The 12,500-nt window shown below is 36.4% G+C and overlaps 1 long non-coding RNA gene across 1 annotated transcript in view; it reads right to left on the bottom strand.

Moving 5' to 3' along the window:
* Positions 1 to 4,530: 4,530 nt before the first annotated feature.
* Positions 4,531 to 12,500, bottom strand: part of LOC144972108 (uncharacterized) — a 27,281-nt gene continuing 19,311 nt past the window's right edge. Inside the window, exon 4 of the long non-coding RNA XR_013645271.1 lies at positions 4,531 to 4,800. This is a non-coding gene — a long non-coding RNA (uncharacterized LOC144972108). The remainder of the gene's footprint in view (positions 4,801 to 12,500) is intronic.

Genomic DNA, 12,500 nt, shown 5'->3' with positions numbered 1-12,500 from the left:
TTTTTTGAAGCTGTTATATTCATTTTTGTTTATTAGTTATATTGACCTACATTGACTGTCTGCTAGATGACACAGGAATGGACAACACCCGGGAGATGCGTACGCTTATGGAGGACAGGACAGAATGGCGAAGACTTGTGGCTCATGTTGGGCGCCCCAAGGGGCGGCCTAAGTAAGTAAGTATATTGAGTATATAATAATTGAGGAGGTCAGGATCAGACCTTCTATTAGGTCAACCAGAATCAATTTGGAGAAAATAATATTATTAGTTTGTATTCCGATATGACATGTCAACGGGCTATACTGACTTCTCCGTTGAGAATTGTTCAACCTTAAAACAAAGAGCATACATTTTCAGGTCTGACAACCGAGTACAGATTATTTCGAATCGAAGCCAAATTATGTTGCTGCCTAGTTAAATCTTCAGCTCTTAGCGACCTGATTGATTCTGACCTCCACAAAAGCTGATTAAAACATCAAACATCAAGCAAGAGACGATTTGGATACTTGGAAGAGCCCATGATTCATATTACGGTCATTATTATTTCATGATAAAAAAACAACAGAGAAAAATTGTTATGAACTATACAGTCGTGCTCTTAAAAACAAAACAACACCCCCCCCCCCCCCTAAAAAAACAAAAAAAAAAAAAAAAAAAAAAAAAAAAAATGAAAAAAAAAAATACAAAAAAAAAAAAAACAAAAGCAGAAAAATGAATTAAATACAAAATAAACAAACAAACAAAAAAGAAAACAAAAAAAAAAACAAAACACATTTCTAAAATTTTGAACAGATAACTCGTCCTTCAAATAATATTATCCATCGATTATGATTATAATGCCCCTCAACTAAGTCAAAAATCCGACAAAAAAATCTGACTTCCCGGAAGTCCCATCCATATCGAGACGGTCACACTCTTACGAGAACTGACCACGCCGACTATAAATCTTTGTTCCAGAAGACCTGTAGCCCACAGTGCAAATGACATTCTCTGGAGCTAGACCGATTCTCGAGGAAGTGGGTCGTAGTAGGAAAGTCTAAAAATAACACGGCCTCTTCCAAAGTCACGTGATATTTGTATCACCATGACGTCATATCCGATATCAAGATTTATAATGCAGAAGATAGTGATATCACTACACAACAATGACATAACATGAGACGTTTATTTAGAATACAGAATAATTCAAAACTACCAAATCAAAAAAAGCTATAGATGATATATATATATATATATATATATATATATATATATATATATATATATAATATATATATATATATAAATCACAAACCAAATTTTTCATGAAAAGCAGATATATGAATGATATGAATGGCAAAATAACGAGAGAGAGAAAAAAATGCATGCATCATGGTTATTTTTAACCAAATTAATTCATGGGCACATTTTATTAGTTACATATTTTTACGTACGGGATACAAACCTCCACCCTCTTTGTCCATGTGTTGTCTTGTCACGTTGAGGACCTAAAATTGGACTACATGTCTTGTAAGACTGACACGTGTAAGGTTAGGAATTAAGTCAAAACAAGATTTTTTTTTTTTAATTTGCAGTGTCGGTATAAACACTATAGAGTCAATGAATTTGCTGCTTAACTCACTCAACCCTAACACCGACTATATCCGTAGTTTACCCGGGTTACTTGTAACCCATGTCTATTAATTTATTATTACATTTTTCTGAGACAAATTATAGGGGTTGTAGTATCAAAGCTATTGTTTTTAGTTTTTGCACGTTCACGGTAGTTAAATAAAACGATCTAGATATGCTCATTTTCAAAACATTTTTTTTTTCCAATTTTGAAAAGTATCAAAAATCTCTAGGATTGAGTGAGTTAATTCAGTCCCTTGATTAGTGACAAAATTATATTAATTATTACAGGGATGGAAACTCACTAGGTTGTCATCTAAGCAACCCACTTTGTTGATTTTTCACTTCCTTCCATTTGTCATAATAAAAGTTGTGTCACGCATTTTGGAATGTTCAAATCAGTGCAGCTTATTTTCAACTTTTACCTCATACAAATTTTGTATAGCCTAAAGCTAGAAGTGCCTACATGAGCCAATAAGATAGAGAGAAAAATGAAGTCAGTAAAAGTGACTCTTGTAAAAGAGGGTCTAAATGAGCTTTCTAAATGAGCTTTTATATAGCGCAATATTCACTAAACGTGCTCAAAGCGCTTTACAGAGGCCAACAGACACGCTTAACATTTAGGATGTGACATGACGACTGTTAGGCGATATTACATTTTTTTTTCGGACAGAGACAACGCTGTTAACGGCCATGTACACATTTTACACCGGAGTACGGTGAGAGAATGTGAGTAAAGAGCCTTTTCCAAGGACTCAACTATGCGCCGAGCGCGAGACTCGAACCCAGGACCTTCCGATCCGAAAGCGAGTATCATACCACTAGACCACATAGGGTCCCCATTTATATATGAGTCACAAATACTCACTTCATTTTTCTCTGCATCAAATTTTGTAACTTTGCTGTAGTTAATCAATTATAGAATACGATGTGTCCCTAGGTCTGATGTATAACCTCAAAGTGCCGCACACGTGTTGACTCTTACGAGACATGCTCCATTCCATTCCTTACCAAAGTAACGATGATCCATCCCTCTGTGGTCGGTGTAGTCTCGTGGCTCATTATGGTGACGCTTTGGGGCTGATTTCAAACAGTTACAAGGCATATATATATATATATATATATATATATATATATATATATATATATATATATTATACATATATACTTATATATATTTAAAAACAATTTCAGACATGAGATAAAACGAGATTAATTGCTATATAAAGACAAATAACGGGGACATTGTGAAAAACAAAAGACAAAGATAAAAAAACAAACAAACAAACAAAAAACTAGAAATCAATTAACAACATTAATAACAAATCAAATTAAAACAAAAAGAAAACAACAACAACAAAAACAAAAAAAAAGAAAACGATAAAAACGAAGCCAAAGAATAAAAAAGAAACAAACAAAACAACAACATAACAAAAAAAAAACAACAAAAAAAACAACAACATCGTTAGTAGAAAAACATTCAAAATTCATGGACATTTCAATTTCTTTCACTCCCTCATTCAATTCTACCCATTATCCCAATTAATCACCCCCTCACCCCCCCCCCCCCCCTCCCCACTCCCCACCCTTCCGATTCTTTTGCACTATTTCCTTTTCATTTCAAACACCTTCCGCTTACTTCTATTAACTTCTTATACTCTCCCTCCTCACCCCCCCCCCCCTCCCCCACACACACTCACAAACACACATTTCCCCTCTTATGTTCCCTTTTTCCTATCAATTTCACAGTCCCCACTCTCGCCTCCTTTATTCATTATTTAAGTTTGTCATATTTCTAATTTTTTTTTTTACATCCTAAATTCGCCTCTCTCTCTCTCTCTCTCTCTCTCTCTCTCTCTCTCTCCTCTCTCTCTCTCCTCTCCTCCTCTCTCTCCTCTCTCCCTCTCTCCTCTCCTCTCTCTCCCTCTCTCTCTCCCTCTCTCTCTCTCTCTCTCTCTCCTCTTCGTTATACTCTACTCCTCTTACTCACTCCCGTCTCTTCTCTTCCAACAGTTACGTTCAGATAATACGTAATGAGATCACATCATAGATTAAACTCAAACCCCGCTGCAAAAGGGTTAACCAAATTCTAAGTTCTAATTTAAATGTTATCACATGACAAGAATTCGTTCTCTGCACGCAAAAAAAAAAAAAAACCATCCTGCATAACACTCACATTTAAATTTCATACTGATTTTAAATTACATAACAGCAATATGATATTTTACCTCCCTACCTCCCTCCTTCACTTAACGCAAACCAACGATAATACAACCCCCCCCCCCCCCCAAATCCCCACCCCCCACCCGGCACCCCTCCCCCTCCTCCCCAACTTGTCCCTACATCGCTTATATTGTCGAACTTCGAAAAAGAAAAAAAAAAATACACACATTAAAACTTTTGGCCTGAAAAACTCATCCTTTAAATATCGATCGATTAAAGCGAACCTTATCTTGTCAAAAACTCTCAAACCTGGGACTTGAAGGAAGACTTCCTGAGGTCCCAGGTTTAAGTGTTTTTGTCAAGATGAGGGTAATTTTAATCGATGGATATTTGAAGGACGAGTTTATGGCCAAAATTTAAATACGTGTTTTTTCAAAGCCCGACTGTGCAAATCCGTGAAATAACAATTTCCCTAAGTGCAACCGCCCCATCTCGCCTCCACGCCACATTCCAAATCTAAATGTCACATCCTTTTGAAAAGTTTGCTTTTCCTTTTGAATCTTCTAAATCCGTTTGATCTCAAAACGTGCTTGTTCCCGCTTTCTATTCACATCATCACGGTTTGATGACGTCAGCACTACATTCACAGCCCTCCTTTTCTTCTTTTTTAGGTCGCTGAAAACTTAAACCAAAAGTAAACTCTCTCCTCCCTCCTCCTCCCCTCCCCCCCCCCCCCCCCCCCCCCCCGAAAAAAAACAAAAAAAAAACAAAAAAAAAAACAAAAAAAAACAAACAAACAAAAAATCAACAAAAAAAAGAAACAAAAAGAAACAAAACAAAACAAACAAAAAAAACAAGAATAAAACAAAACAAACAAAAAATAAGAAATAGAACAAGATGACTATTTCAACAACTACGACTTACCTCGTAATTCTATCTGCACGACAAACTGCCTCATAGCATGGCTGTTGGATTCTGTTTTCGTCACCGTTTTGAAACAAACTTGATTTGAATTTGTGGCTGATCTGGAAATAATAAAGAAGAAAAAAAAAAGAATTAAAAAAATAAGTAACTTAACTAAGCAATAACAACTGATGAGGCAAAGACGTTTGAGCTGCTGCACCTTTCATCTCTATAAATAATTACAAGCTGATTTAGACCGTTCTACTTACGGGAAATTATCACGTATTCGAAACTTCAAAGATTAAAGGCTACGCCTGATTTGGTTTCGAATTTATCTATTTTTAGGTTTTTACTGATTTGATTTTAAAAGGAATCATTTGAATATTAATACGATTTAACGAGATGAAGGCAAAGACATTAAAAAATATAGGATGCTTGAGCGGGTTGATTTTTTACGCAACGACTTGTTAATAAGATCCATTCGACGTGTACATATATGCAGGTCTAACATCCGAATTGAATTATGGGCCTAGTTTAAAATTGTTGCTATTTTGCGTCGTTTTAGAAAAAAAAGAAGATTTCCATTACAACGATGAGTCCACGGTGAATTGGATTAGCAGACCTGCAAATAGGTGAACGTCGAATCCACCCTAAGCAATGCTGCCAGATGGCCAAGTGTGTGGCCAACAATTAATTTTATTTATTTTATTTATTTATTTATTTATTTATTTATTTATTTATTTATTTATTTATTTATTTATTTATTTATTTATTAATTTATTTATTTATTTATTTATCTATTTATTTATTTAATTATTTATTTATTCATTTATTTATTTATTTTCTATTTTTTATTCATTTATTTATCAAGTTATTTATTTGAGCTTTTTTAAAATTAAAATTGAGCTTTTATATAGTGCAATACCCACTAAACGTGTCAAAGCACTTTACAACAGCAACATTTAACATTTAGGACGGAACATGAAGCCTGTAAGGCGATATTACAATTTATTTTTTTTTCGGACAGAGACAACGCTGTTAACGACCAGGTACTAATTTTACACCTGAGTTCGGTGGAGTATGGACGGAGGTTAGGCAATGGGTGGATCGCTAGTCTCACTAAAGGGCCGCAAAATTTAGTCCCGGGATAGAGAGAGAGAGAGAGAGAGAGAGAGAGAGAGAGAGAGAGAGAGAGAGAGAGAGAGAGAGAGAGAGAGAGAGAGAGAGAGAGAGCATATTCATCTTCTGAAAAAAAGCAGAGACAAAACTTTTTACCCTGAAAACTAGCCAAGAAAGAAAGAATACACACTACGACCCGGGTGGAAAGGGCCGTTTGGTGTCACGTGTTTGTTGACACAGATACGGCCTATATTCCTATCCATGTGAGAAGAGTACCGCCCTTTTATCAAACATGAAGATGGGTGTGTGTGTGTGTGTGTGTATGTATATGTGTGTGTGTGTGTGTGTGCGCGCGCTTTACCCATTTGTATGGCACTGTGTGTGTGTGTGCTTTACACGTTTGTATGGCTCTGTGTTTGTGTGTGTGTGTGTGTGTGTGTGTTTGTGTGTGTGTGTGTGTTTGTGTGCGTGTCATGGGGGAATTCCAATATTGTCATAACAAGTTACCCATCGCAACATACTGGTATGTTTTGTCGGGGCCGAGCAGACGACGAAAGTGATTTTAGCAAGTTAATTGCAGTACTCTGGAAGAACATGTCTACATATTAAAAGATTTGGTCAGGAAACTCGTCCTTCATTTAAATGAATTCCATCTTGGACCGAGATCGACCCAGGGTGCAGTTTAGAATCCCCCCCCCCCCCCTAGCCTTGCCCACCCAGCAATGAATGGGTAGCTGAGTCTGTTAGATTTGTCGGAAATTACTTTGAAACAGACTAGCGCACTATCCAAAGGGTAGCAAACAATTACTATTGTCCGTTTCATGCTATAGATAGTTCGAGGATGACGTCACTCATGTCTTTGTTATTGTTTTTTTTTTTGCCATCCGCGTTTATGAGTAATTCTCAATAAACTGTATTAACCAGACTATAAACCTTCAAGGTTACACACAGTTTTGTGTGTTGGCCATTTTTACTTCCGGATGGCAATGTTGTGAACTTCTTAGCCAAGTGCATACTATCTATAGAAACCGGAATAAAATCCGGCCCTGAAGGACTACTTTTTGTTGTTTTTTTTAAAAATATTTTTACTTTTGAGCTGTAATGTAGTCCAGTGTGTGTTGGTCCGTTATACTTCCGGATGGCAATGTTATGAGCTTCTTCGCCAAGCGCATACTATCTTTTGGCTTGATTTAACATTGTTGTAATGGGCACTTCGGGGAATTTCCATTGCAACAATAGGCCTCATAACAATCTGGGTTATCAGACCTGTAAAATAGTTCATGTCGGCAACATTATGATTTTTTCCACAATTTTATTTGGTTTTTTTATTTTTATTTCGTTCCTTATTAAAATAAACTTTTAGATTCAGCAGAAGTACTTTTGGTTCCATTATTAAAGACAGCGGATTAAATCAAATGAGAGACGGAGACAGAGAGAGAGTGAGAGAGAGAGAAAGAGAGAGAGATAAAGAAAGAGAGAGAGAGAGAGAGAGAGAGAGAGAGAGAGAGAGAGAGATATAAGAGATTCAGAGAGAGAGAGAGAGAGAGAGAGAAGAGAGAGAGAGAGAGAGAGAGAGAGAGAAGAGAGAGAGAGAGAGAGAGAGAGAGAGAGAGAGCAACCCAAATTGAAAATCCATCACTTTTCCATTCTACCTGCGGCACCACAACTCACTGTCGTCAATAACAACACAAACACAAACACACACATACACATACAAACACATACACACACAGACACAAACACAAAAACAACCGCTCACACACATGCATACACAAACACACGTACATACACACACTCACATACACACATAAACACAAACATAAACACACACACACACACACACACACACACACAAACACACTCACAAACGATAGAGGACGCCTGCAAGAGACAGCCAAACAACCAAACCGTTGTCAATGTCAACAAATTACTCTCGGCGAGCTTCCGCTTTGATCAACCGAGTGCTTTGACGATAACATGCGGGATAGAAACGATGGAAATCGTTTACTGTCGTGTTATAGCATTCACTCACCCACCCATCATCACCCACCCACCCATCACCATCATCACCATTATCACGATCATCAGTATTTGTCCTCATCGTTCCCGTCTCCTAGTAACGGAAACACCAAACCAAACATATTTTTTTTCCTTCTAATTTCCGGGCCATGATTTGTACTTTCCGTATCATACATACCATCATATTATCCCGTACCAGTATGGTGGAATGGAGAATTTATCATGGCTTTCCTCTATAAAACATTCAATTCGTTTTAAAATGAAATATAGAATTCCTTTCCCTTGGCCCATCGCTATCAATATGTTAATAAATAAATAAATAGATAGATAAATAAATAAATAAATAAATACATTAATTAATTAATTAATTAATTAATTAATAGATTAACAAATACATACATAAATAAATAAATAAATAAATATATAAATAAATAAATAGATTAATTGATTAATTAATTAATTAATTAATCAATCAGTACATCCTTATCTCTCCATCTCACCTACCTGTTATCTATCTATCTATCTATCTATTTGTCTGTCTGTCTATCTATCTATCTCTCTATCCATCTGTCTATCTATCTATCTATCTATCTATCTATCTATCTATCTATCTATCTATCTATCTATCTATCTATCTATCTGTCTATCTATCTATACATCTATCTATCAATCCATCTATCTATCTATTTATCTATCTATCGGTCTGTATGCCTGTCTATCTATCTATATATCTATCTATATCTATCTAGCTATCTAGCTGTGTGTGTGTATATATATATGTGTGTTTGTGTGTGTGTGTGTGTGGGTGTGTGTGCGTGTTTGTATGCATGCATTTATCTAAATTTGTATATACCTCTAAGCACCAAAACGCTCTATAAATTCATAATCGATTACTTCATCACGATAACTCCCATCTCCCTCTCTCATTCTCTTTCTCTCTGTTCTCCCCCCCCCCCCCGCTCTCTCTCTCTCTCTCCATCTCTCTCTCTTTCTCTCTCTCTCTCTCTCCCTATCTCTCTCTCTCTCTCCCTATCTCTCTCTCTCTCCCTCCGTTTCTCATTCTTTCACCATTTCTCTCTCTCACACACATATATACAAACACACACGCAAACCAATATACAAACGCACTCAGGTACACAAACTTTCACACAAATCTCGTCTGCAACAAGTAAAAACAATAATATGGGATGTCAATAGTAATTATCGTTCCTGATTGGTGGATGGCAAATCTGCCTCGTTTCGATGAACCAATCAGAGAACGACGGGATGAAATGGAAAGCTAATGCGGATGCCTGTGGGGTGATTGGGAAATCGATACGTTTTGAAGAAAACCCGATTATAATGATATCGATTAGAATTAAAGTCCTGTTTACTAGCTCCCTCCCCCTTCCCCCTTCCCCCCCCCCCCGTCCTCCCCATTGACAGCTCCCATTCCTTACGAAAAAAAAAAAAAAACAACTAAAAAATAAAACAATGACATTCCATTTATTCACCCTATAGGGGAATTTTTTCTTTAGGGTCTATTCCAACGGAAGACTGGAACAACCTAGGCGTCAGCCGCAGTGCAGCGCCAAAAAAGTGAGCTAAGGCGAGGTGACTTGCTCAAGGCCACGCAACGAAGCGGGTACTCGAACTCAGTACCTTTCGGGTACGAAGCAAAGACCGCACCGCTAAGCCATGCTGCTCCAAATACCCATCACTAGAGCATTTATGTAGCGCAATATCCACCAAACGTGCTCAATGCGCTTTAGAAGGGGTCCCTAGCCAACAGCAACACTGAATATTATGTAGGACGAGTCGATTTACAACATTTTTTTTTCCAATAGAGACAACGCCATTAACGACAGGTACTCATTGAGCATCTGTGTTTGGCAAGAGACTGAGTAAAGAGCGTTCTTCAAGGACTCAACTATGCGCCGAGCTCTTTACTCACATCCTCTCACCGTACTCAAGTGTAAAATGAGTACGTGGCCGTTAACAGTATTGTCTCAGTCGGAAAGAAATTGTAACATCACCTTACAGGCGTCATGTCTCGTTCTACATATTAAGTGTTGCTGTTGGGCACCTTTAGTGGAAATTGCGCTATATAAAAGCTCAAGTGTTTGTGTTTTGTTTTTTTTTCTTATGTGAGGCTACAACTTTTCCCCTTGAAATCTGCTCGACTTAAGAATTCTCACGTTGCACGGGGAATAACTCTTTAAAATGATCATAATCTTAAACCCAACAAGAGTTATTCATCGTAAAATTAGGGATTACGACATTAACTCTTTAAATGCGAGCGAAAATTATTTTTTTCCAAAAAATGGTTTCATCCGTCATGATAACCAAAGATCTAGATAAATGTTTTCATCAATGGACAGGTAATACCAATGCGACTCGGGGTTCTTTTTTTTTTTTTTTGAGGCTTGAGTTGCATCGCTGCTATTTCTGTCCTATCGATAAAATCGGCTTCATCCGTCCGTGGTTATACTCGGATATATAATGGGAGAAATCACTGTTCGATCGTGTTATAAATAATAATGTGAAATTGAATGTAAGCTTCAATTTAATTACAAAAACAGATCAAATGAACGTTTCGGGTTTCCCATTTATCAACAAAACAGGATGAATGAAACACCACAGATGAATTAGATGATGTGGTAGTGGCGTAGATGAATAAACAAAGCATTGGTTGGCAGGAAATAGTATGCTCATTTGCAAGGAAGCACGACTTAAAATCATGTTATAATAAATTTGAACCTCGCCTTTAAATCAACAAAAAAAAAAAAAAAAGAGGGATGGAAGACAAAGATGCATAGATAGATAGATAGATAGATAAATTGATAGATGGATAGATAAATATATATATATATATATATATATATATATATATAGTTAGATAGATAGATAGATAGATAGCTAGTAGATAAATAGATAGACAGATAGATATATAGTTAGATAGATAGAGATAGATAGACAGATAGATTGATTGATCGATTTATTGAGTTAGGTCGATCAATAGAAAGATAGATAAATAGATAGATAGCATATATATATATATATATATATATATATATATATATAAATAATTGAGAGAGATAGAGAGAGAGAGAGAGAGAGAGAGAGAGAGAGAGAGATAGGTAAATAGATTGATAAATAGATAGATAGATAGATAGATAGATAGATAGATAATAATAGACAGATAGATATATAGATAGAGATAGAGATAAACCAAACAAAAACAAATGAAACAAAACAAAAACAAAACAAACAACAACAACCAAAAAAAAAAAAATAAACACACACAACAAAAAGTAAAAACTTCCCCAGTGGCGGCAATCTGTCCAACAATGACCTTGATACACATGTTATGTTGTTGCTATTTTTGTCGCTATGTAACAACACAATGACGTCATATTGCCTAATGGCAAACACGAAATGCTATTGTGTGTTTAATTAATTAATCGTTGTTGTTGTTGTTAAAATTTAAAAGGTTATCGAATTTTGCGAGCAGTGTTACGGTGACCTCATGACACAGTGCCCTGTTCTGGATCGTGTGAGCTAAATCTCCCATAAATCACAAAAATAACTCAACTTAATTTTGTCCATAACATGTCTTATTTCATATATTATGCGTGCGGCTTTGTCTTCTTGTGGTTTGACACTCGCTTCCGAATTAATCGGAAGGTCCTGAGTTCGAGTTTCGCTCGGCGTATAGTTGAGTCCTTGGAAAAGGCTCTTTACTCACATTCTCTCACCTTACTCAGGGTAAAATGAGTATATATATATATATATATATATATATATATTCTAAAACAACAATGTTACAACCAGCCCATGATGGTGTTCGGTCATCAGACCTGCCAGTATGTTGACGTCGGACATTCATAGTCCTTCTATATGTAATTTTAAAAACATTTTCTGGCCCCAAAATAATAAATTGTGTTTTGACAGTTTGTTAGGTCAGATAGCCCAGCCCTAATCACAGCGGGACGATAATGCAGGATTCTTGTCTCAGCGTCACGCAACATTAGACACAGTCCTCAAATGTTGATTCTGGGAGACTCGAGGAAATGGGATTGATGATGGGGATGATGATGATGATGATGGTGATGATGATGAGGATGATGATGAGATTGTTGTCGTCATCGTCTTCGTCATTTCATCTCAACGGCGTCATAACGAAACTTCATCTTCTTGCCGCACATTTATGTATATACATGTATATATATATATATATATATATATATATATATATATATATATATATATATGTGTGTGTGTGTGTGTGTGTGTGTGTTTAACTTGGGCAATTGTATTGGGCAATATCCACTTAACGTGTTCACAGCGCTTTACAAGGGGTCCCAAATCAACAGCAACACGAGACAGGACATCCGTAAGACGATTTTACAAACAAAACAATTAAATTTCGACCGAGACACCGTTTACGGCCATTTGACACCTGAGTACGGTGAGAGAAAGTGAGCAAAGATCCTTTTTTAAAGACTCAAATTTGCGCCTCTCGGAGTGGGACTCAAACCCTTGACCTTACAGTCTGACGGAGGCGAGTGCCACACCACTTGAGCGCACAGCTGCAGCCTACAGAATGAAATTTGTTTTGTATAACATTTTCTTTCTTTTTAAAAAAAGTTCTAATATGACCTAAAAGTGTCTATGAACTTTTTGTAAAAAGAAAAAAAAAACA

The sequence above is a fragment of the Berghia stephanieae genome, chromosome 4 (genome assembly GCF_034508935.2).
Source record: "Berghia stephanieae isolate SIO BIC M18660-M18661 chromosome 4, UCSD_Bste_1.3, whole genome shotgun sequence".
NCBI classification, from domain to species: domain Eukaryota; kingdom Metazoa; phylum Mollusca; class Gastropoda; order Nudibranchia; family Aeolidiidae; genus Berghia; species Berghia stephanieae.
The sequence above is the reverse complement of the archived record's forward strand: the minus strand, read 5'-3'. Positions and strand labels throughout refer to the sequence as shown.